The sequence below is a fragment of the Balaenoptera physalus genome, assembly GCF_965194825.1.
Source record: "Balaenoptera physalus genome assembly, chromosome: 13".
Taxonomy (NCBI): domain Eukaryota; kingdom Metazoa; phylum Chordata; class Mammalia; order Artiodactyla; family Balaenopteridae; genus Balaenoptera; species Balaenoptera physalus.
This window is the reverse complement of record NC_138892.1, coordinates 45,832,613-45,857,291: the sequence shown is the minus strand read 5'-3', so window position 1 is coordinate 45,857,291 and position 24,679 is coordinate 45,832,613. Positions and strand designations below refer to the sequence as shown.

The window sequence follows — 24,679 nt, the reverse complement described above, 5'->3', positions numbered from 1 at the left end:
CTATATTCACATGAAGGCTATTATATCAAGTACCCTTATATAATTTATTTCACATTGTCACCGAAAATGAGTAATGCCTGGAAACCTTGATTTTGTCAGTATTAAGATGTCCATTTTTCTCTGCAACCTCTAATTTCAAATTAAGAAAGGAGATAGTAGAGAATGGCTGAGATTGAGAAGAGGAGAGTTGTGAGATAATTGTCTTAGAGGGTGGGAGAGCAAAATCATAACAGAAATACAGTATGATTGCTGCACATCCGAGGGGCCCACTTAACTATATGGTCATAAATTTAAAACTTATACCATTAGCAAGTCAGTGCAGGCACGGGATAGGCATAGAGTAGTGTGGAGGTTTTGCTGAGTGAGAATGATGGAGAGAGGGCCAGGGAGTTGAAGATAACAGGAAGGAAATTATTAAATAATTGCAGTGATGCCCATATCATCTAACCTGGGTGAAATGGGGACCTAGGATATGAGAGGAGGAGTGGCTGTGAGAATGTGTAGAATTAATAGGTTGGAGATCCCAGAGAGGAGGGTGAAGTATTGTTGAAGCAGAAGAAGTGGCAGAACAAGGCTGTACAGATAGGATGTTACAAGCAAGAAGTGGACTGCTTGACATGAAGACATTTCCGGGTGGTACAGTTATTGGGAATGACAATGTCCAGCGTATGACTATGGTCTGGATGTGGTCGATGGAAAAGAACACTAGAACTAAGGAGATCAAGGCCTCTCAAGCGTTTTGAAGGATTATCCATGTGGCTATTGAGACATGCAAGAAGGATGACAGAAGAGTGGTGGGAACAAAGTCAGTGTTTCCTGATCATCAATGAGGCAGCACTTAATGAAATGCGATGCCTGGGAGGCAACAGCAGATGAATTCGGGAAACAGGCGGTATCACTTACTCAAAGCTGGGATTTTTAAGAAGGTGGTGTAAGTAGCTTTAAACAAGGATGACACTTCCAGGCTTGTATGTTGTGGGATGTGAAAGAAAAATCACCCCCATTTGAGAGAGTGTCCTTCAAGATATAGCCAAGTTTCAATTAGAGCTAAAACACTCAGGAAAGAAACAAAGAAACAAAACAAAACACTCAGAAAAGAAATTAAGGAGATAGGAGAATTTGCTAATGATGCCTAGGGAGTTCCAGAGGGTAGAATGAAAGAGCTTGGAACAGATGTGAATTTGAATCGGATTAGGGAATGTACACATATAAATATGGCAAAGACTCAAGTTGTTGAGAGATGCCCTGGATGCTTGGGATTATGATGGTTGAATAGGCTTCATTGTCTGTTAAGAAAAGCCAATAATCAAATCTAATTATGACTTTCTTCTCTGTACAATTGTTTTCTTAGGAAATTTGTTATTCCTAAGAAAAAGAAGAGTTGTGTTGGGAAATGAGAGGGGTAAAAGTCACAAATACATGCTGCTCTGTGGATTTCCTTTAAATCCTGTTGAAAGTGGCATGTTTAGAATCTTCCTGTTATCTGAGCTATGAGTCAAATTTCTCAGTGTTTAGAATTTGAGAGCTCAGGAAATGTTGTCTTGCCTCATTTATTAGACACTGGTGACTGTTAACACATTTAAGTTAAGCACATTAATAAGGTAGGCCTGAAAATAGTTCATCTTAACATTTCTAAGTCTATGCAGTTAATTGTCTAAACTAGTATTTCTTAAATTTTACCACCTTCAGAGCACAAATGGGTAGTGTATACCTAAGCACATTCACACAAGCCAGATGAATTACTAATTGTCTTCCCAACCCATTCATTCTCTCCCAGTGAAGCACTGCAGAAAGCAAATGTATGGGAATTGTATCGATATATTAACCCTGATTCAAACAGAGCAAAGACTTATTAATAATAAACTTTAACACTTTCATGAAATTTGTAGTAATATCTTTGTAATACTTGTGACACATTTCACATCTGAGCTCAGCAATCTGAGATTCACTGTCTAGGCTCAGTACAAAAAACATGTCAACTATAACACAGCACTATATTGTTCGAAATAAATCAACCACTGTCTAAGAAAGAGGATCAGCATATTTCCTTTTCTGTAATCATTTATTTGTAGTTTTTTTCATCTCTTATCTTCAGTGACTGATATGTTTGACAACAGATACACAAAATCTGACACTGTCAGAGCAGACCCTCAATTTTGCTATTTGCTAGGTTTAAAAATGTGACAGATTCTGAAACATGAGATGTGTTCCCTGAAATTGACTGTTTGCTTAAGCGCTCTCCTTCCCCACCGTTTCCTTGTTCCCCCTTTCCTTCTCGGGAATAATTGCATCGCAACATGAGGGCCACTTTCTTGTGGCCCAAGTTCTGAAAAATATGGGCCGTGTAGGCATGAGGCTTACTAAGTCACCTCTGACCTGTGAGCTCTAACTTATTTGACATTTGTGATGTTAAACAGGTAAACATTCCCACCATAGAACCCTTGTTTCCCCCACCAAGCCTGCTCCATCTTCCATCTTCTTCATTTTAACAAATGGCAGCCCCAGGTAGAGGGATGCTTAGGTAAACTATTGAAGAGTCAGTCTTGATTCTGTCTTCTGTATAACCTTCATGCAACTCATCAGCAAGTCCTCTAGGCTTCTACCTTCAACATGTATACTGTGTTTTACTCATTCTCCCTATTTCTACTGCTACTCCTTGGTCCACGTCACCATCTTCTTCCTCCTGTATTATTGAACCAGCCTCTAAACTACTCTCTGTCTTGCAACTTTTTTGCAACCTTCCCTGCTGCCCGATTCTATTGTCTAAACAACGACCAAGAGTGAGCTTTTAAAAATATAAATCACATTTACATCAGTCTCTCCCTGTATGACCAGGCCACCTAAGATGGCTATTCTCTTGCTCTCTGTACATCTCCTGCTCGACCAGTCCCTGCTTCACCTACACCGTACTCATATGACTGACCTTCCCTCTTAATCATGGAGCCTAACCAGTAAATGCTTATGTACTTGACCATGGCTCCAAGTAGTGATTGCTCTAATCGTCAGATCAGAAGAGCTCCACTATGATAGTTTATCAAAGGGGAAGACATATGCCCAGTGAAGGTCATTAGCCCGAGGGGCTAGGAGGGACATGCCTCTCTGCTGGTTCACCTGGTAACTGATGAGCTAACCTGAGGTCAGTTCCCCCTATAACTGGTAGCTCCCTCTCCTGCCCCAGAGGGAAGGCTGCTGCCATGTCCTGCCTGCAGTCTGCTGTCCACGATGGGGTGTCAATCCAAGACCTTCTTTCTTCAGACGTGTAAGATTCCCCACCTATTAAACCATTGATGTCTCTGTCACTGACTGCAGGGCTCTTTCTTCAGTATTAATGCTGGGCAAGTACAGGGCTTGCAGGCCTGCGCGGTGCAACCCAACACTCCCTCTGTTGCTTTCCATCAAATTTAGAACAAGTCCTTATGTCAGCCTATGAGGGCCTCCATGATCTGACTCCTGGTTACCTTTCTGACGGAACCCACCATTGCCTTTGTGCTTATTCCTCTCTATTTATGTGATTTTTTTAATGCTTACTTGAATACACCAGTCTCATTTCGTCCTTTAAATTATTGTTCCTTCAGTCTGAAGTGCTTTTTCACTAGCGACATATTTTGGGAATATGTTCAAATGCCACCTCCTATCAGAGATAGACATTCCCTGATGATCTTATCAAAAGTAACTACCCATTAGATCCTATCTCCTTGTCCCTCTTTATTTTTCTTTATAGCATGTATATATGCATTGTATTGTATATTTTGCCATTTATATAATAATGTCTACTTATTCAACTGGAAATTTCCTAAGGGCAGGAATTTTATCCTGTTAATCATGTATGATTTCTCAGTGCCTGATGTAAGGGAACAAAACTTGCCACCCCCAAATATGTCTCTTTGTCTTGAGGATTATTTGGGGCTGATTGTCTTTGAGAAACAAAAGGCTCAGGAGGAGCTTTTACCTCCTCCACTTTACTGCCTAAAAGAATTTAGATAAAGGGCCTGTTCCAGGAAGAGGCACTATCACCATAAATAACTAAAGTATAATATGAGCTAGGTGTGGTAGACAGGGGGAAACTTAGCTATGCCTCTTTGATCAAAGTCCTCTCTGGGTCCTATTGACTTTGCATGGCCCAGCAAATATTTATTTACTAGCAAACTTTTGTTCACCAAACATTTGCTCTTTTTCATCTTCCTGTAAGTTGCCTTTCTTTCTTTTGAAGTCCCAAACCCCTACCCTCTTCTCCTTCTCTCAGATGGCATAATAAGCTTCAATTGTCTAACTTGTCCTTGGGCCCCATATCCTTATGGAATCCCTGAATGCATGTAAGTAAAATTTGATTTTCTCCTATTAATCTCTCTAATGTCTCTTTAATTCTTGGACCAGCCAGAAGAACCTAGAAAGGTAGAGGAAATTATCTTTTCCTCCCCCATCCTGATGTACAATAGATGCTCAATAAATATGTGCTGGATAAGTGAATTATTGAAATATCAGTGTTGATTGTAAATTACCCCTAGTTCACTATTTTTTTCTTTCTCTAAGTTTAGACAGTCTCAATTATTTTAAGTCAGCAGAACCCAATTTAAAAATTAAATCTGAAATGGGATAGGACGGAGTCAAGATGGCAGTGTGGGAAGACACAGAGTTCACGTCTCCCCACAACTAGGGCACCTGCTGGACGCTGGTGGGGCACCCTGATGCCCAAGGAGACAGGAAGAACCCCCAAGCGAACCAGTAGGATGTGGGGGGACTGAGGGGGGAGGAGAAGTGGAGGCCAGACAGGACTGGCGCCCCGAGGGGTGGCTTAGAGGGGGGAGGGGTTCCCACGCCTAGAGGGACCTTCTGGGGCTCGGATCAGGGGGAGCTGGCCCAGCGTTTCCCCTGCCCAGTCGGCCGGGGAAGTCTGCCTGGCTCTGGGACCGGATCCTAGGCCCTCAGAGGTCCCCTCCAGGCCCAGTTGGGCCTGGGGATGTAGGAGGGAGGCCAGTAGAGAACAGAAGAGTCAGGCAGCAGGGGCCCTCTAGACCAGAGGAGCGGGAAAGGAGTGGAGGGTGTTTGCCCTGCCCACTTGGGCACCGGGAGCCTGCTGAGCTCCCAGGCCGGTCCCCCATCCTCCAAAGCCCCCTCCAGGCTGAGTGGGTCCTGGGGACATAGGAGGGAGCCCAGAGAGATCAGGAGAAGCAGGTGGGACAGGACCTCCGGGACCAGAGAAGCAGGAGAGGAGCGGAGGGCATCTGCCCCACCTACTCGAACCCAGGAAGCCTGCTGGCCTCCCAGGTGGGGTCCCCCGCCCTCTGAGACTACAGGTGGGAGGCACGCCTGGGCCCCTACTGTTCCATTGAGCCTAAGCCACACCCCCCACATCACCCCGGGCCTTTTCCAGCCCTGTGGGTCCTAAGCATAGGCCCCACCCACTGCCCAAACCTTGTCCCTGCTTAGGCCCTGCCCTCCACAGCCAAGGCCTTTTCAACTTTTTTTTTTCCTCCTCCTCTTTTTTACTATTGTGGTTCCATTTTACCTTCTGATTGTTGTTTCATCTATATTTTTATATTTTTTCTAACATATCCATTAGTTTCCTAGTCTAATTTTATTTTTTACTTTCTTATTGTTCTCCTTTTTAAAATTTTTTTTTGGCTGCACCACGCAGCTTGTGTGATCTTGGTTCACAAGCCAGGGATTGGGCCGAAGCTCCTGTGGTGGGAGCTCCGAGTGCAAACCACTGGACTAACAGATAACCTCAGACCCCAGGGAATATTCATCTGAGTGAGGTCTCCCAGAAGTCCTCATCTCAGCATCAAGACCCAGCCCTACCCAACAGCCTACAAACTCCAGTGTTGGAAGCCTCAGGCCAAACAACCAGTAAGACAGGAACACAATCCCACTCATGAAAAAAAGGAAAAAAAAAAAAATGAGATGGCAAAAAAAAAAGTCACACATGAAGGAGCAAGGTAAAAACCTACAAGACCAAATAAATAAAGAGGAAATAGGCAATCTACCTGAGAAAGAATTCAGAGTAATGATAGTAAAGATGATCCAGAATCTCGGAAATAGAATGGAGGCATGGATTGAGAAAATACACGAAATGTTTAACAAAGATCTAGAAGAACTAAAGAAAAAACAAACAGAGATGAACAACAAAAACTGAAATGAAAAATACACTAAAAGGAATCAAAACCAGAATAACTGAGGCAGAAGAAAGAATAAGTGAGCTGGAAGACAAAATGGTGGAAATAACTGCCGAGGAGCAGAATAAAGAAAAAAGAATGAAAAGAATTGAAGGCAATCTCAGAGACCTCTGGGACAACACAAAACACACCAACATCAAATTATAGGGGTCCTAGAAGAAGAAGAGTAAAAGAAAGAGTCTGAGAAAATATTTGAAGGATTATAGTGGAAAACTTCCCTAACATGGGAAAGGAAATAGTCACCCAAGTCCAGGAAGCACAGAGAGTCCCATACAGGATAAACCCTAGGAGAAACACACCAAGACACATATTAATCAAACTAACAAAAATTAAATTTAAAGAGAAAATATTAAAAGCAGCAAGGGAAAACCAAAATATAACATACAAAGGAATCCCCATAAGGTTATCAGCTGATTTTTCAGCAGAAACTCTGCAGGCCAGAAGGGAGTGACAGGATATACTTAAAGTGATGAAAGGGAAAAACCTACAACCAAGATTACTCTACCCAGCAAGGATCTCATTCAGATTCGACGGAGAAATCAAAAGCTTTCCAGACAAGCAAAAACTAAGAGAATTCAGCACCACCAAACCAGCTTTACAACAAATGCTAAAGGAACTTCTCTAGATGGGAAACACAAGAGAAGAAAAAGACCCACAAAAACAAACCCAAAACAATTAAGAAAATGGTAATAGGAACATACATATCGATAATAAACTTGAATGTAAATGGATTAAATGCCCCAACCAAAAGACACAGACTGGCTGAATGGATACAAAACAAGAGCCATATATATGCGGTCTACAAGAGACCCACTTCAGACCTAGGGACACACACAGACTGAAAGTGAAGGGATGGAAAAAGATATTCCATGCAAATGGAAATCAAAAGAAAGCTGGAGTAGCAATACTTGTATCAGATAAAATAGACTGTAAAATAAAGATGGTTATGAGAGATAAGGAAGCACACTACATATTGATCAAGGGATCCATCCAAGAAGAAGATATAACAATTATAAATGCTTATGCACCCAACATAGGAGCACCTCAATACATAAGGCAAATGCTAACAACCATGAAGGGGGAAATCAACAGTAACACAATAATAGTAGGGGACTTTAACACCCCACTTACACCAATGGACAGATCATCCAAACAGAAAACAAATAAGGAAACACAAGCTTTAAATGACACAGTAGACCAGATAGATTTAATTGATATTTATAGAACATTCCCCCCAAAAGTGGAAGAATACACTTTCTTCTCAAGTGCACATGGAACATTCTTCAGGATGGATCACATCTTGGGTCACAAATCAAGCCTCAGAAAATTTAAGAACATTGAAATCGTATCAAGTATCTTTTCTGACCACATCGCTATGAGATTGGAAATCAATTACAGGAAAAACATTGTAAAAACCACAAATACGTAGAGGCTAAACAGTGCACTACTAAATAACGAAGAGATCACTGAAGAAATCAAAGAAGAAATTAAAAAATACCTAGAAACAAATGACAATGAAAACACAACAACCCAAAACCTATGGGAAGCAGCAAAAGCAGTCCTAAGAGGGAAGTTTATAGCAATTCAGTCTCACCTCAAGAAACAAGAAAAATCTCAAATAAACAATCTAACCCTACACTTAAGGCAACTAGAGAAAGAAGAACAAAGAAAACTCAAAGTCAGTAGAAGGAAAGAAAACATAAAGATCAGAGCAGAAATAAGTGAAATAGAAATGAAGAAGACAATAGCAAAGATCAATAAAGCTAAAATCTGGTTCTTTGGGAAGATAAACAAAATTGATAAACCCTTAGCCAGACTCATCAAGAAAAAAAGGGAGAGGATGCAAATCAATAAAATTAGAATGGACAACCACGAAGAAATGGACAAATTCTTGTAAAGGTACAATTTTCTGACTGAAGCAGGAAGAATTAGAAAATATAAACAGACCTATCACAAGTAATGAAATTGAAACTGTAATTAAAAATCTTCCAACAAACAGAAGTCCAGGACCAGACGGCTTCACAGGCAAATTCTATGAAACATTTAGAGAAGAGCTAACACTGATCCTGTCAAACTCTTCCAAAAAAATTGCAGAGGGAGGAACACTCCCAAATTCATCCTACGAAGCCACCATCACCCTGATACCAAAAGCAAAAAAAGATATCCCCCCAAAAAGAAAATTATAGAGCAATATCACTGATGAACATAGATGCAAAAATCCTGAACAAAATACTAACAAACAGAATCCAACAACATATTAAAAGGATCATACACCATGATCAAGTGGTATTTATCCCAGGGATGCAAGGATTCTTCAGTATATGCAAATCAATCAATGTGATACACCGTATTAACAAATTGAAGAATAAAAGCCATATGATCATCTTGATAGATGCAGAACAAGCTTTTGACAAAATTCAACACCCATTTATGATAAAAACTCTCCAGAAAATGGGCATAGAGGGAACCTCCCTCAACATAATGAAGGCCATATATGACAAAGCCACAGCAAACATCATACTCAATGGTGAAAAACTGAAAGCATTTCCACAAAGATCAGGAACAAGACAAGGATGTCCACTCTCGCCACTCTTATTCAACATAGTCTTGGAAGTCCTAGCCATGGCAATCAGAGAAGAAAAATAAATAAAAGGAATCCAAACTGGAAAAGAAGAAGCAAAACTGTCACTGTTTGCAGATGATATGACACTATGCATAGAAAATCCTAAAGATGCCACCAGAAAACTACTAGAACTAATCAATGAATTTGGTAAGGTTGCAGGATACAAAATTAATCCACAGAAATCTCTGGCATTCCTATACACTAACAACGAAAGATCAGAAAGAGAAATTAAGGAAACAGTCCCATTTACCATTGCAAAAAAAGAATAACATACCTAGGAATAAACCTACCTAGGGAGGTGAAAGATTTGTACTCAGAAAACTGTAAAACACTGATGAAAGGAATGAAAGATGACATAAACAGATGGAGAAATATACCATGTTCTTGGACTGGAAGAATAAATATTGTGAAAATGACTATATTACCCAAAGCAATCTACAGATTCATTGCAATCCTTATCAAACTACCAATGGCATTTTTCACAGAATTAGAACAAAAAATTTTACAATTCGTATGGAAACAAAAAAGACCCCGAATAGCCAAAGCAATCTTGAGAAAGAAAAACGGAGCTGGAGGAATCAGGCTCCCTGACTTCAAACTATACTACAAATCTACAGTAATCAAGACAGTATAGTACTGGCACAAAAACAGAAATATAGATCAATGGTACAGGATAGAAATCCCATAGATAAACCCACACACATATAGTCACCTAATTTATGACAAAGGAGGCAAGAACATACAATGGAGAAAAGATAGCCTCTTCAATAAGTGGTGCTGGGAAAACTGGATAGCTACATGTAAAAGAATGAAATTAGAACACTACCTAACAGCATACACAAAAATAAACTCAAAATGGATTAAAGACCTCAATGTAACACCGGACACTAGAAAACTCTTAGGGGAAAGCACAAGAAAAACACTATTTGACATAAATCACAGCAAGATCTTTTTTGATCCACCTCCTAGAGTAATGGAAATAAAAACAAAAATAAACAAATGGGACCTAATGAAACTTCAAAGCTTTTGCACAGCAAAGGAAACCATAAATAAGATGAAAAGCCAACCCTCAGAATGGGAGAAAATATTTGCAAATGAAACAACAGACAAAGGATTAATCTCCAAAATATACAAACACCACATGGAGCTCAATGTCAAAAAAACAAACAACCCAATCAAAAAACGGGCAGAAGACCTGAATAGACATTTCACCAAAGAAGACATACAGATGGTCAAGAGGCACATGAAAAGATGCTCAACATCACTAATTAGAGAAATTCAAATCAAAACTACAATGAGGTATCACCTCACACCAGTCAGAATGGCCATTATCAAAAAATCTAGAAACAATAAATGCTGGAGAGGATGTGGTGAAAAAGGCACCCTCCTGCACTGTTGGTGGGAATGTAAATTGATACAGCCACTATGGAGAACAGTATGGAGGTTCCTTAAAAATCTAAAATAGAACTACCATATGACCCAGCAATCCCACTACTGGGCATATACCCTGAGAAAACCATAATTCAAAAAGAGACATGCACCACAATGTTCACTGCAGCACTATTTATAATAGCCAGGACATGGGAGCAACCTAAGTGTCCATTGACAGATGAATGGATAAAGAAGATGTGGCACATATATACAATGGAATATTAGCCATAAAAAGAAGAGAAATTGAGTTATTTGTAGTAAGGTGAATGGACCCAGAGTCTGTCATAGAGTGAAGTAAGTCAGAAAGAGAAAAACAAATACCGTATGCTAACACATATATATGGAATCTAACAACCACAATAAAAAAAGGTACTGATGAGCCTAGTGGCAGGACAGGAAGAAAGATGTAGACATAGAGAATGGACTTGAGGACACAGGGTGGGAGGGGTAAGCTGGAGTGAAGTGAGAGTAGCATGGACACATATACACTACCAAATGTAAAATACATAGCTAGTGGGAAGCAGCAGCATAGCACAGGGCCATCAGCTTGGTGCTTTGTGACCACCTAGAGGGGTGGGATAGGGAGGGTGGGAGGGAGGCTCAAGAGGGAGGGGATATGGGGGCATATGTATGCATATGGCTGATTCACTTTGCTGTACAACAATAACTAACACAGTATTGTGAAGCAATTATACTCCAATAAAGATCTAGTAAAAAAAATTAAATCTTATTTGAACTCCAATATAGACCAAAAAATGCAAGCAGAACTTGTTAATGGAGTGGGAGATTGGTGTGGTATCCTTCACTCACCACTTTCTTCAAGAGGTGCAAACTGAAGTATTACATACTTACGGTTAATAGGAACATTTTACCAGTCTAGATTTGAGCTGTTTCCAAATTAATAGAAAAATTAAACTCCAAGTATTACCTGAAGACCAGTGTTAGAAAAATCTTCACAGAGTGGCTGAGGAGAATCTCCTAAACATTAGATCATGAAATTGAGTTTTTAAGAGAAGAATATCTAATTCTTGTTAAGAAACCATTTTATCTAGCAAGTGGGTCAAGTTCTAATTTCTGGAATAATCCTATGTGGAACTTGATAATTGTTTGCTTATTTAATAATGATAATAATTATAAACCACACCTTTGCTGCTTAATAGAATAAAGGAAATAGGGATGATTTATTTATTGTATTATTCACATAGGAACATAAATGTCAAAGCTGTGAGTTACTAACAGTTTTTTTTTAATCATGAAAACCACTATAATTCATGGCAAAAGCTAAAATTTGCAAGTAGGAAGCTCAAATTAAATCCAGTTTGTAATTGACAAGACATACCAACTGCAAAAATAGCTTCTTTTCAGTGGATTTTAGAGGACTCCTGCACAAGTTTAATTTTAAAAAAATTCTTTTTATTCTTTATTAAAGTGTAGTCATTCTTATGACTTTAAAAACAAACTACTTTTTTAAAAAAGAGTGAACTTTCAATGATATAGGACTGACACACTTCTAGGTTCTTTACTGCCTCTGTATCTCAATTGTCTGTGGTCTATTTTAAAATGTAGATGAATAAGCTATCAAGGGAGAAAATGGAGTGCAATGATTTCAGTTTTAATTTCTCACTCAACCACTAACTCACTCTTTAATCTTGGGCAAAAATCTCCCTGGACCTCAGTTTTTTGATCTAATAAATGGGAATCTTACTGTTTGTCATTTTCATTTTTTGTTAGCCTATTGACAGATGAATATCAAGCCTTTTGAGTCAGAAAGTGACTTATTTGGTGACTATAGATGAGAGACCTATGGAAGTATGTTAAATTCTTCTGTTCAATTAAGCAGATATGTCTTCCTCTGTATTAGTAAAATGAGTCATCTTAAATAGTGAAAATTGACTTATAGGACACTGTAGCAGAAAGTATTTTGCAAGGTGTTCAAGTTTATTGGTATTAAAGTAATTTCCTGGTTTTTGAGAGTTTTTCCATGGCAATGTAGAAAACTAGTTATTGGTATTAATTGCTTCTGGTATGAGTAATTCTTTTTTTTCCAAAGGAGAGATACATGTTAGACTACACATATATTTATTTAACATGGAGGTGTAAGCAAAATCAGATTTCACATATTGACAAATAAAAACTCTCAGGATAAATGTGTTTGTTATACACTTCAGCAGCTATGCACCTCAAGAGCTTCCATTTAACAAGTATTGCATATTCTCAAACCTTGGGGGAGTGAGGATTTGGCAGAGATACTGGCAAAGATGTCTTTCAAGTTATTACTTTATATTTCTAAGTAACTTAAAAGTAAATCACAGCCCTTGCTTATAGTGACGATTTTAAGTAAACCATATCAGGACCGGATTATAGATTACATACATTTTGTTAGATCACATGTCTGATTTCACTGTATATTGTATGCTATTCAGATTTGAGGGAATAAAAAAGTCTTAATTAAGGAAGCTATGATTACTGAAACATTTTGCATGTTGAGTAATGTTCTCTTGAGTCTTACCTAGAGCATTTTATGTCTTTATTTGAAGAAAGTAATTTTCAATTAGAGAAGGAGAACATTAATGGACTAAAATAATTTCTATCTTGAATTATTATATTTTGTATACAGTTAAGATAATCTGCTGAGAATATTTAGGCGATTTTTTAAATATAAATTTATTTATTTATTTTTGGCTGTGTTGGGTCTTTGTTGCTGCATGCGGGCTTTCTCTAGTTGCAGCGAGGGGGGTCACTCTTCGCTGCGGTGCACGGGCCTCTCATTGCAGTGGCTTCTCTCGTTGTGGAGCACGGGCTCTAGGCACGCGGGCCTCAGCAGCTGTGGCTCATGAGCTCCAGAGTGCATGCTCAGTAGTGGTGGCGTACGGGGCTTAGTTGCTCCGCAGCATGTGGGATCTTCCCAGACCAGGGATCGAACCCGTGTCCCCTGCATTGGCAGGCGGATTCCCATCCAGTGCGCCACCAGGGAAGTCCCAGGCGATTTTTAAAGATAAAATATTTTGGGAAGTTTCTACTCAGTCACTTTTTTCTTTTTTTGTATGCATACCACTATTTTTCAGCTTCACTTTGTTATAAATGACATATATACTAGGGAAAAAATTAACATTCAGAGAATACATCGTAGCCTTTTTAGTTTTTATTTTTAAGTGATATTATTTTTTAAGTGATTTTCGGCTTTTGGGGGGGTTGTCTTTTTTTAAGGCAGACCTCCATGACAGTTATAATTTTTCCAATGTATCATTAGGAAATTAATACATACCTAATACTAAGGACAGCAAAAGTGATAGCTGACATTCACTGAGGTCTTACTATATATGAGGCATTTACTAAGCATTTTACATCTATTTTCTCACTGAATTCTGATCTCCTTGTGTGGTTAGTATTACCATTATTGTTGCCAAAATTCGGCCTCTGTGTACCGGGGCCGGATTAAATCTCGGAGACAAGAGTTTTGGGTGAAGTAGAGAGAAATAGTTTTATTGTTTTGCCAGGCAAAGTGGGCCACATCGGGCTAATGCCCTCAAGACTGTGTGCCCGCCCTGGAGGGGGTAGTGAGGAGTCTTACAGTGTTCAAAGAGCAGGGCGTGATCGGCTCGTGGACGTTCTTCTGATTGGTCGGTGGTGAGGTAATAGAGAGTCAGCATCAACAATCTTCTGGTTCCAAATGGTTTGGGGGTCTACGTGCTTGTGGGCAGCATACAGTTAACTTCTTCCACCTGCTGGGGGGTTCAGTATCTGCAAAATAGCTCAAAGGATATGGCTCAGAAAATTATCTATAGTCCTTGAGGAAGAACTAAATGTCCTTGACTTTGTTTAATGGCCAAAGTATTATTATTTTGTCTTGCTTGACTGTTTTCCTTCCTTTCTGCATTTTCTCACTTCTCTGATTAAATTTATTCTTTGACTAAAGTTTTTCTACAGACGAAAAGCAGGTGGAGGACATGGGTGGAGGTCTATTCTGGGAAGGCCTCATAGGGTTCTCCTCGATTACATTATCCTTATTTTACAGAAGGGAAAACTGAGCCTTGGAAAGGTTTAGTGGCTAGAGTCACTGTGGTACTGTGATTTATAATAAGAAATATATATTTGGTCCTTGTTCCTTTCTGACACAAAGCTCCTAAAACCCTTAGGATTCCCTAAGTGTTGAGAGCAATAAAGTGTCTTTTGTTATATTAATAAGGTGACTTCTAGCTGACACCTAGGGATGGGGGGCTGGTTGCCAGACAACCAACCCAGTGATTAGAGGGTTGAACTTTCAGTCCTACCCGTTGACCTTTGAGGGGAAGGGAGGAAGGGGGAAGGGAGAGGACCTGGAGGTTGAATCAATTACCAGTGGTCAATAATTTAATCAATCATGCCTATGTAATGAAGCCTCCATAAAACCCAACAAGGACATGGTTTGGAGACATCTGGATTGGTGAACATGTGGAGATTGGGGAGAGTGGCTCATGTGCAGAGGGGATGGAAGCTCTGTGCACTTTCCCCATGCCTTACCCTGTGCATCTCTTCCATGTGGCTGTTCCCGAGTTATATCCTTTTAAAATAAACCCATGATCTAGTAAGTAAAATGTTTCTCTGAGTACTGTGAGCTGCTGTAGCAAATGAATCAAACTTGAGGAGGGTGTCCTTGGAACCTAGCCAGCTGGTCAGAGGTAGAGGTAACAACCCTCATTTAGGATTGACACCTCTGAAGTGGGGTGGGGGCTGTGCAGGGCGGGGGGCAGTCTTGTAAGTCTGAAACCTTAACCTGGAGAATCTGGTGCTATCTCTGGGTATATAGTGTCAGAATTAAGTTGAATTGTAGGACACTCAGCTGGTGTCCTAGAGCAGGGGTCCCCAACCCCTGGGCCACGGACCGTTACTGGTCCTCGGCCTGTTAGGAACTGGGCCGCATAGCAGGACATGAGTGGCGGGCAGGCGAGTGAGCGAAGCTTCATCTGCCGCTCCCCATCGCTCCCCATCGCTAGCATTACTGCCTGAACCATCTCCCCCGCTTCCCCCGATCCGTGGAAAAATTGTCTTCCACGAAACCAGTCCCTGGTGCCAAAAAGGTTGGGGACCTCCGTACTAGAGAACTCCTACTTGGTGTAGGAACCTTCTCCGCCATCACTGGAATTGGTACCAAAACCTGTTTAGTCACATTCACAGCAAGTGGAAAAGTAAGGATTTGCCCCCAAGCAGTGTGCTCTAGAGACTGCAGCTGACCATTACACATAGAAATTGAGGTTTTCCTTTAAACTGGCAAATGGCAGTTTAAATATAAGAAAAGTTTAAGATCACGTTCACATTAACAACAGATTTTATAAAAGCAGTAGGAATATCATTAATAAGAAATCTTTGAATCTGTATTTGGTGTCATTTAATAATCTACTTGAATCATTTTATGTATTATCTTAAAATAAACTTGACAAGTGCTCTTAAAGTTCAGTTGAAAGGATAGAAATAGATGAGCAAGAATGGACCACAAACATTTGGAAAGAGAATAGTAATGGGTGGGGCTGAGGAGTGCTTTCCTTTCTAGACCTGGATGAAAAGCTGCTAAGTGGAATTGTTGGCCTGAGATAAGTAACACATTTTTTTCTCTGTTTCAGTATTTTGGTTAAGATGGTTACATTTACTTATTTTCTTGACTGAATTCTATTATGCTTATCTTTTAATGAGATTTCCTTATTGCTTCCCAAATAAATCTGTATTAGTTTGCTAGGGCTACAGTAACAGTACCACAAACTGGGTGGCTTAAGCAAAAGAAATTTTCTTGTCTCACAGCTCTGGAGGCTAGAAGTTCCAGATGAAGGTGTAGGCAGGTTTGGTTCCTTCTGAGGGTTGTGAGGGCGAATCTGTTTCGTGCCGCTCTCCTAGCCTCTGGTGGTTTGCTGGCAATCCATGGTGTTCGTTGGCTTGTTAGGAACACCACCCTGATCACTGCCTTTGTCCTCACATGGCATTCTCCGCATGTGCATGTCTTCCTTCTGCATGGGTCTGTCTCTGTGTACAGACTTCCTTCTTTTTAAGGATATCAGTCATATTGAACTAGGGCTCCCCTAATGGCTTCACCTTGAGTTGATCATCTGCAAAGAACCTATTTCCAAATACGGTCACATTCACAAGTACTAGGGGTAAGGATTTCAACATTTTTTTTTAGGGGATGCAATTCATCCCGTAACACTATCCCATTCTAGTTTTGACGATGCTACATTTCCTATGAAGGATCCCCACTGACATATTCAGCAGCACACACTGTCATCCTTCACCTCCTAAGGTAAAAGGTGATTAGTACACTTGGGGAGACTGCCTGATTCAGTGGCAGGGTGGAGGTTCAAGGTGCCTACAGTCTGCCTTGGAGCTGAGAAACAGTTGTAAGCTGATGATTGCTTCTTCACTAATCTCCCTCTGCTTCATCCAACCTCATTATTTTGCCAGTTTTTACCTTCTCATTTGGTAGTTCTGGTATAAGATCATATACTCAGTTTACTTAAGTCCAGAAAAAGCTGGTGCCTATGATGGGAGAACAGAAGTAAGTAATATGTAATCACCCCAGACACCCCCCCCCCCCCACATGCCATCTTCTCTCAGGAACCTGAAAATCTAGTGATATAGGCAAAGAAACACATGATACAGAATGTGGCAAATACTAAGATAAAAGTTTGTTTAGATAGTTGCGAGAGCAGAGAAAAGTGAGGCACTTCCTTGAAGACACGAAGAGATGATGATTGAGCTGAGTCTTGAGGAATGAAGGGGAAGTCAAGAATAGGAAGGACGACCTCACACCGTGTGGAGAGAGCTCAGAGTCGGGGTGGGAATCCGATTGGGGCCCTTGCCGGGCTGAGGGTTAGAGTGGGGGGGTCTCCTACCCAGAGAGTCATTTTCCTCCCTCCGTCCCCAGACGCCATGGAGGTGACGCTGCTCTTCCTGTGCGGCCTGCTGGCCCCGGCGGTCCTGGCCAATGCAGCTGAGCAGGAGAAAGAAAAGGACCCTTTTCATTATGACTACCAGACCCTGAGGATCGGGGGATTGGTGTTTGCTGTGGTCCTTTTCTCGGTGGGGAACCTGCTTATCCTAAGTCGCAGATGCAAGTGCAGTTTTAACCAGAAGCCGCGGGCTCCAGGGGACGAGGAGGCCCAGGTGGAGAACCTCATCACTGCAAATGCAACGGAGTCCCAGAAAGCAGAGAACTGAAGTGCAGCCCTCAGGCACAAAGAACCTGAAGGCAGCTGCTTGAACCTTTGGATGCAAATGCTGATGCTTAAGAAAACTGGCCACTTCAGCCACAGATCTTTCCCCAGGAGAAGCCAAGAACTTGTGTGTCCCCCGCCCTCTCCCCAACCCCTAGACACCTGTCCTCAACTTAATGATGCAACCTCTGCCTCCCTGCAGCCTGTGGTCTCGTCCACCTCCTGTGACGTGTGTCTGTGTGTGTGTTTGTGTGTCTGATGACTGTGGTCTTCATGGCTGCTTGCTCGTGGATGACACTGTATTTTAGTGAACCTGGCCCCACTTTCCTGGGCAGGAGCTCAGCCATGTGGCTGTCAGCTCGTCTCTGCTCTCCATGGCCCCATCACCTTCCACTCCTGGGAGTCTGCTTTGTCCCTAAGAGACCAGTTCCTTCTCTTGATTTAGGGGTGGATGGAGGGGTTGGGCACGGGCGGGAGTCTCCGATTGGCTTGGGACTTGGGAAGGTTTACATCACCTTCGTGATCCTGCTACGTGGCCCGTCTTCACTCCTTTTATAAAAACCTTGCTTCCATATTTGTCCCTGGACCAAGTCTGTTCTGAGGTCCCTTGGCAGTGAGAGGTTCCCAGCAAGGAGCTGATGAGCCCGCTTTGCCCTAGGGCAGCTACACCCCTTCCCTGGTGCCCATCTGCCCCACCTCACTCTGCCCCTGGGGGACGTGCCCCTTGCATATCTTCTCAGCAATAACCCCGTGGGCTCTGGAACCCTACCCCCTTCTCCAGCCTTCCCTGCTCCCAAGACGCCCATCTCTAGCCCAGCTCGTCTGGACTCAGACTCCTGTCCCTGACCTGGGGCTCTGGCAGGTGATGGCTGAAGGGGTGCATTCAGCTGGGGCCAGTGCTCTGGGGAGGGGCAGCTGGGAGAGCAGGGGTCCTTTGCTTCTCTGCCCACATCCCATTGGCCAGGCAGCAGCGGGGGCTCCTGAACCCTCTGCTCGCCTGTCACTGGCCAGAACGGCAAGTGCGGCAGCTGTGCTGCGGGTTAGGGACCCGGCAGGGCTCCGCGCAGCCCTGCTGCAGGGGGAACAGCACGAGGTCGAAGCTGGTGAAGAGAGTGGAAAATCAGACCCTGCCCCTCCCACTCATTGTGTTCTCGTGGAAACTAACCAAACCGTGCCGCTGTGACCAGGACTGCTGTTCTCTGTGTCGTGATGTCTCCTCAACAACGATGAAAGGAATAAAAATACCACTTGCTTCCTAAAAAAAAAAAAGAATAGGAAGGACATTCAGGTAGACAAAATAATAAAAGCAGACTGAATTATCCTGTTCTCAGCCTTCTTTTCATTCAGTGCACCTTTGCATTGTTTGCTCTGTAGCAAGTTCTAAGTGCTTGACATATATGATTTTATTTCGTTCTCATAGCAACCTGGTGAGACAAATCCTAATAGTTTCCAATGAGGAAACTGAGAGATTAAAAACTTGCCCAGGGTCATTGGAGTTCAATCCCAAATTGGAACCTAAATATTCATACTTGCCTTTAAGGAAAGATGGATTTTAAAATAAGGTCCCAGAGTGGATTCCCAGGAGCCTGGATTGGACATAGGAGTAGGATAGACCGTATCCAAAGATGGCAGAGTTTCAAGCTGAAGGGTAATCTAGATTCTGGAATGAAGCCAACATTGAAATTCAGCTAGGAAGTCCAAGTCGGACTTCCATTTGCAGAAGATAGTCAGAAAAGTAGAACCCAATAGGACAGAAACCAGAGTTACCAGAACAGATCATGGGGGCTTGGAGTGGAGTGAAGGAGGTAGGTCCTAGTTGAAGTTGGTTTGAGCAGGCATTTCTGATTTTGACTATGGGTAGAAAGGAAAATATTAAGGAGATGAAGTTGACTCATACTTGATTTCTGTGCTATTTATAGCTAAGCAGGATGCACACAAACATATGTGTGTGTATGTGTGTGTGTTTCTATAGTATCTGTACTCAGTGTGTTGTACTATCTATGTGCCAGACTACCTGGGTTAAGTCTTAGCTCTGCCATTTCCTAGATAGGTGACCATGGGCGACTTAGTTATTCTGTCAGTGCTTCTGTTTTCTTGTCTGTAAAATAAGGATAACAATAGCATCTACATGTAAAACACATAGATCAGTGCCTAGTATACCGTAACTTCTCAATTAACAGTAGATGATAAATTCTTCAAGGAGATTGTAATGAGGGAGACAGATCTAAGTAAAGATATTTAGAGTAGAATCTTAATGGTCATTTGTTGAGTGCCCCCTATGTTTAAGGCGTGTGCTAGGAACATTTAGGAGTTATCCCGTTTCATCCTTAAGATATCACTAGTTCTTTTTTACAGAAGACAATACTGAGACAAAGAGAACAATATATGAGTATAGATGGTAGAACACTATCCCAGGACACTGTAATGACTCTATCTGGTGGTAGGTATGGGGGAAGGTCATGGAACACCTCATGGAGGTGTTAATTTTTTATCTACTGACTTGAAAATATTGTATATAACTTGTCTGTTTTTGTTCATTCAAAATGATCTCTATGTAGATCAGAACTCTAGTTGCTATTGTTTGAGATGTCTCTACTCTCTTCAGTGGTCCTCTTTCGTGATTTGATTTGGTTCTCTAGCTGTACATTGGTATATTGTATCTCTAATACTCAGTTAATTCCTAATTATACTTTTCCCCAAAGTCATCTCCTATCTTAAGCCTAGCTCGCTGAAGTCTACTGTTATTTTTCTTTTTCTCTACCGCATCTGTTCTCCGTGTGTGCTTGGACCACAGAAGGGAAAATAAAAAACAAACAAAAGAAACAAAACACTCACTTGGCTAATTCACAGAGGTTTTATGCAGATTCATTCAAAGCCTCACACAAAGTCCTTTGTGATGTTTCTAAAAGGGTGAATGCGCTTGGTCAGTGTAAAGGAAAACATAACATTTCATGAGGATTATATTTGCAAGCAAGTTGGCAGTCTGGCAGATATGGTGCAGTTACTGAGGGCAACATTTTGGGGTATAAACATCAAATAGATGGTCAGTGTCCTTGTCTTTAATTCATATCACTATTACCTTTGCAGGAACCTTTGCTTTGTAAGACTTGCCAACTGCAACAGCTCTTTTTTTGTCTCATTAACTCCTCTCAATATTCAAACATTACTTTGCTTACTGGCCCATAGCACTTTCACTTCTCTCCTGCTTAAAAAAAAAAAAAAAGAAAGAAGCTTAAGTAAGTTACTTGGCTGTTTCACTAGAAAGCTTTCAGGGATGCAGGACTCTGAAGGCTTCTGTATAAAATAATGTGTAATATTATTTCAAATACTGTGTTTACAGACCTCATACTGCTAAGGATTAAAGGAATGTGCCGTGACAAATCTGATTCTGAGTAGGATTGCCTTCCCTAAAATAGATCAGTCGAATTCAAGTAGAACTTCTGATTTATGAGAATTAGGGCTTCCCAGGGCATTGTATAGTGCTCTATATAATGACAACAGATTGTTGTTTCCACTGAGACTCCCAGTGGAATCCAGCAAAGATCTCTCCGTTTGCAATATCGTTGCTTCTGAGCAGGGACCAGGATATTCAGGCTTCTTCTCATGTGAGAGGCACACAGCTTTTGGAGGAAATAGAATTTTTTCTGGTAGGTGTTGGTTGCCCTAATGAGAAATGAGTGGAGGTGTACCTGGATGTTTTTGGTGAGGGTGAATTTTTCTCCTCCTGAAGGAAATTTTAACATAACTACTTCTCCCAAGTATTATTGAAATAGATTTTGCTATTTTAGAGAGTTCTAAAGTTCTCCCTCCTACTTCTTTGTGAGATGCATATATATTGCTTTCACTTTTTTCTACCAGAATTTGGATTTTTTCCATCAATTAACAATTTTGAAATTCTAAAAATCCATTCAGTTGACTATATCATGTAGTTTTACTTGTCTTAAAAAATTATTAAAGAAATGGTGCAAATAGGTATGAGACTTTTCACTGTAAGCATCACACAGATAGATCATGGCTAAATGTGGGGTTAATAATTTTAAAATTTTTTGATAATTTGTTTTTGATTATAAAACAATGATATCAAAGTGTACAGAATGTCCCATTTTTGATTGAGGTGTCATTAAACTCATATATAGAAGGATGCCAGGTAGGAGTAAGATGGTTCATTTTTCATGCAGAGAATGAATGATAAGCTGCTCCATGACACTTGGATCCCTCATCAAGGCCTTAAAGAGTCGGGAAAGATTGGGGGAATGAATTGCCAAAGATATTTCTTTTAGAGAGCTATTGTGCTGTCGTGAGTCACCATTCCACTGACTTTAGGAGAAGGATGGTCTGTTCCCTCCCTCTCAAAGCTGGTTTGGGAAGACTTAAGTGAGGCGACCAGAACTCTAAATGTGTCTTCTACAGTTGGAAACCATAGACGACTTATGTTTTCTTACATGTGAGAAAAACTAAAGCAGATCTAAGACTGAGGTCTGCCTCCTGCCTGAGAAATCTGGAGATGATAAAAGTTGACACATTGCTTTTTGACAAAGAGTGCTGATGTGTTTTGATTGACTTGTACTTGCAGAGTTTGTCAGGGCACATTTCCCATAGACTGAATATGGGCTACACAGGAGAAAAGTGGTATGGAATCACCTGAGGATTTATCCAAAGGTTATCGTCAGAGAAAAGAGTCTGGAAATGTACCATTAATAGCCAGGGCTTAAGGAAACCATCTCAAATGACCATCAGGAATAGAATCACATGTGCCCTGCAGGAATCATCCTCTAAGTCCACAAAGTACCTCATCAAAAGTCAGCTTTCATTATTTGCCAGGTTCAGAGAGCACAAAGCCACTCATCCAAGTAAGTACATTTTTTGTTCCCTTAACTCATGTACCTCAATCCCTTGACTCAACCTCTTGTTTGCCACACACAACTTTAATCCTGGAGACAGGCTAATTAGCAGCTAGTGAAAGGGGAAGACATTGCATATAGGGAAGTACAATAGAGTAGAATAGCAAAGGGATCAAATGGGAGAGAAATTGAGTAGAGAGTGTGGAGTAGAATAGCAAAGAGATCCCTTTCAATACAGCAGACTCCAGACCAAAGCAGGCTAAAGTTAATGAGGGTGGGTGGGCGGAAGTGAAACAATTTAATGCTAATTGAGGTTTAAAACTTATTGTTGTCCAGGGCTGGATATCCAAAACATGAGACCTATTGCGATTTTTATCTAGGACGAGGAATATTCATTCCACTAAATAAAGTATAAAATGAAGGTGGGAGACAAATATTATTTGTGTTTTGTTTGCAATGAATATGTTTCTGTTACAAAAACATCAATGAAATATTAAATAATGTTAAATAAAGATACATCTTGGAATTTCCCTTTTTGGAAACATGATGAGATAGATTATTTGAACCAACCTTTGCGGTGGAATAATAACAACTAAAAATGCTCCATAAAATAGAAAAAAAATTTTTTTAGGCACCAAAGATCTAAAAAGACAGTAACGATCAACCAAATTAAAATGTAAATAAAAGCTGGAACCAGAAGGTTAAGAGGATCATTGAATCCCCCACTTTTCTCTGAGGAAGTTTGCCAAATGAGTTAAATTCAAGTGCAAATAGGATAACGTGGACAGGAAACAAACCTGGGACCCACTTTAGGTGGAGAGTCTAAAAGATAGCACTCCTCTTGTAGAGTTGGGAACCCCAAGGAATGTGGGAGGAGTAAAGGTAAACTGGCCTCATTCTTCCAGTACAGGTCTGTAAGGAAGATCATCTTGATGCTCTCCAAAGCAGAAGTGGAAACTCTCAGAGAGGTTATAACCACAGTCTGGTTCTCATGTGTATTTGAAACCCAAATTTACATATGTTGATGGCTCCCCAAAATCTGAATTCTGTTTAATTGCTTCTCAACTGGGGGTATCCTTAAGGACCTGATAGAAGGAAATTAAAAGCTTTTCTGCAGAAAGTTACCTTCATGTTAGCCTCAAAGAGTATCTACAAATATTTTTCTAAGGAAAATTACTCAGTAACACTTACTAGCAATCACAGAAGGAAATAGGGTATCAATAGCAAGAACCAACTAACAAAACATAAAACAAAAACAAATGTGCAAATACTATAGTTATTGTAATTATAGTTACAAGTTATAAAATAGTCATGCTAACAATGTTCAAAGAAATAAAAATGTCTCTGAAGTTAGAGCATTCTAAACATACCCTAGCATATTTGAAAAGGAAACAACTATATGTTTTAGAAATGAGAAGTCCAATAATTGAAATTAAAAACTCAATGAATCCGTCAGAATAATTATCCAGAAAATCAGTCAGAATAACTTTCCAGAATTTAGCTTGAAGAGGCAAAGAAAAGAAAAATGTATATATGAAATATTTATATGAAAGAAACATTAAAATTCATGGAGGAGAGAAAAAGAAAGTCTAGTATATGAGGTATAATACATGTCTAATTGGAGTTCTAGAAGAAACGGAGGGGAAGTATGGGGAAGAGAAAATATTTGAGGAGATATTGGCTGCAAATTTTTCAGAACAGAACAATACAGTCTGTGGACTCAAAATGCCCAACAAATCCCAAGCATGATAAATAGAAAGGAATACACACCTGAATATATCATATTCAATGCACCAAATACAAGTTTAGATCTTAAAAGCAGCCAGAGATTTAAAAAAAAAAAAAAAGATTGTCTTCAAATTGGTAACAGACTGACAGCTAATTTCTTAATAGTAGCAATGAAGTCAGAAGAAAGTGGAATGATATCATTATTGTTCTGAAAGGAAAAAATACCCAGAGAATTGCATACCCGGAAAATGTCAGTAAATGAAAGACATTTTTCAGGCAGACAAATACTGAGTTCGTCATCAACAGACACTGTCAAGTGGAAACGTCAGAAAAAAAAAAGGTTGGGAAGATCTTATTAATGTCAGAAGGTTTTCCCACTGTTTCTAATTGACTCTCATGCCTCAGTGTTATCAGATTTAACCATATCACTTTATTAGCTGATTGAGTGTGAGTGGAAGTGACATGTCACTCAGAAGTTACACTTCTGAGCAGAATTTTTAAAACAGTTGTTCTCGATAGGAGTTTCTCCTTTAACTTTGATCCTGAAATGAAGAGTACATTAAACATAGCTGTAGTTGATCCACCATACGCATAAATGTGAGAGAAAAAGAAATCTTTGTTGTTGCAAGCCAATGAGATTTTGTAGTCATCAGTTATTGCAGCATAATTTAGACTAAAATTTCAATCCAGATGTCATTCAGTCTG

The 24,679-nt window shown here is 40.4% G+C and overlaps 1 protein-coding gene and 1 pseudogene across 3 annotated transcripts in view; both read left to right on the top strand.

The window, feature by feature from the left end:
• Nucleotides 1-24,679, top strand: part of TRHDE (thyrotropin releasing hormone degrading enzyme) — a 394,213-nt gene that overhangs the window by 141,338 nt on the left and 228,196 nt on the right. The window lies entirely within an intron of this gene.
• LOC309640475 (FXYD domain-containing ion transport regulator 6 pseudogene) lies at nt 17,088-18,656 on the top strand (annotated as a pseudogene). Its single transcript has one exon. The product of its transcript is annotated as an FXYD domain-containing ion transport regulator 6 pseudogene (transcript).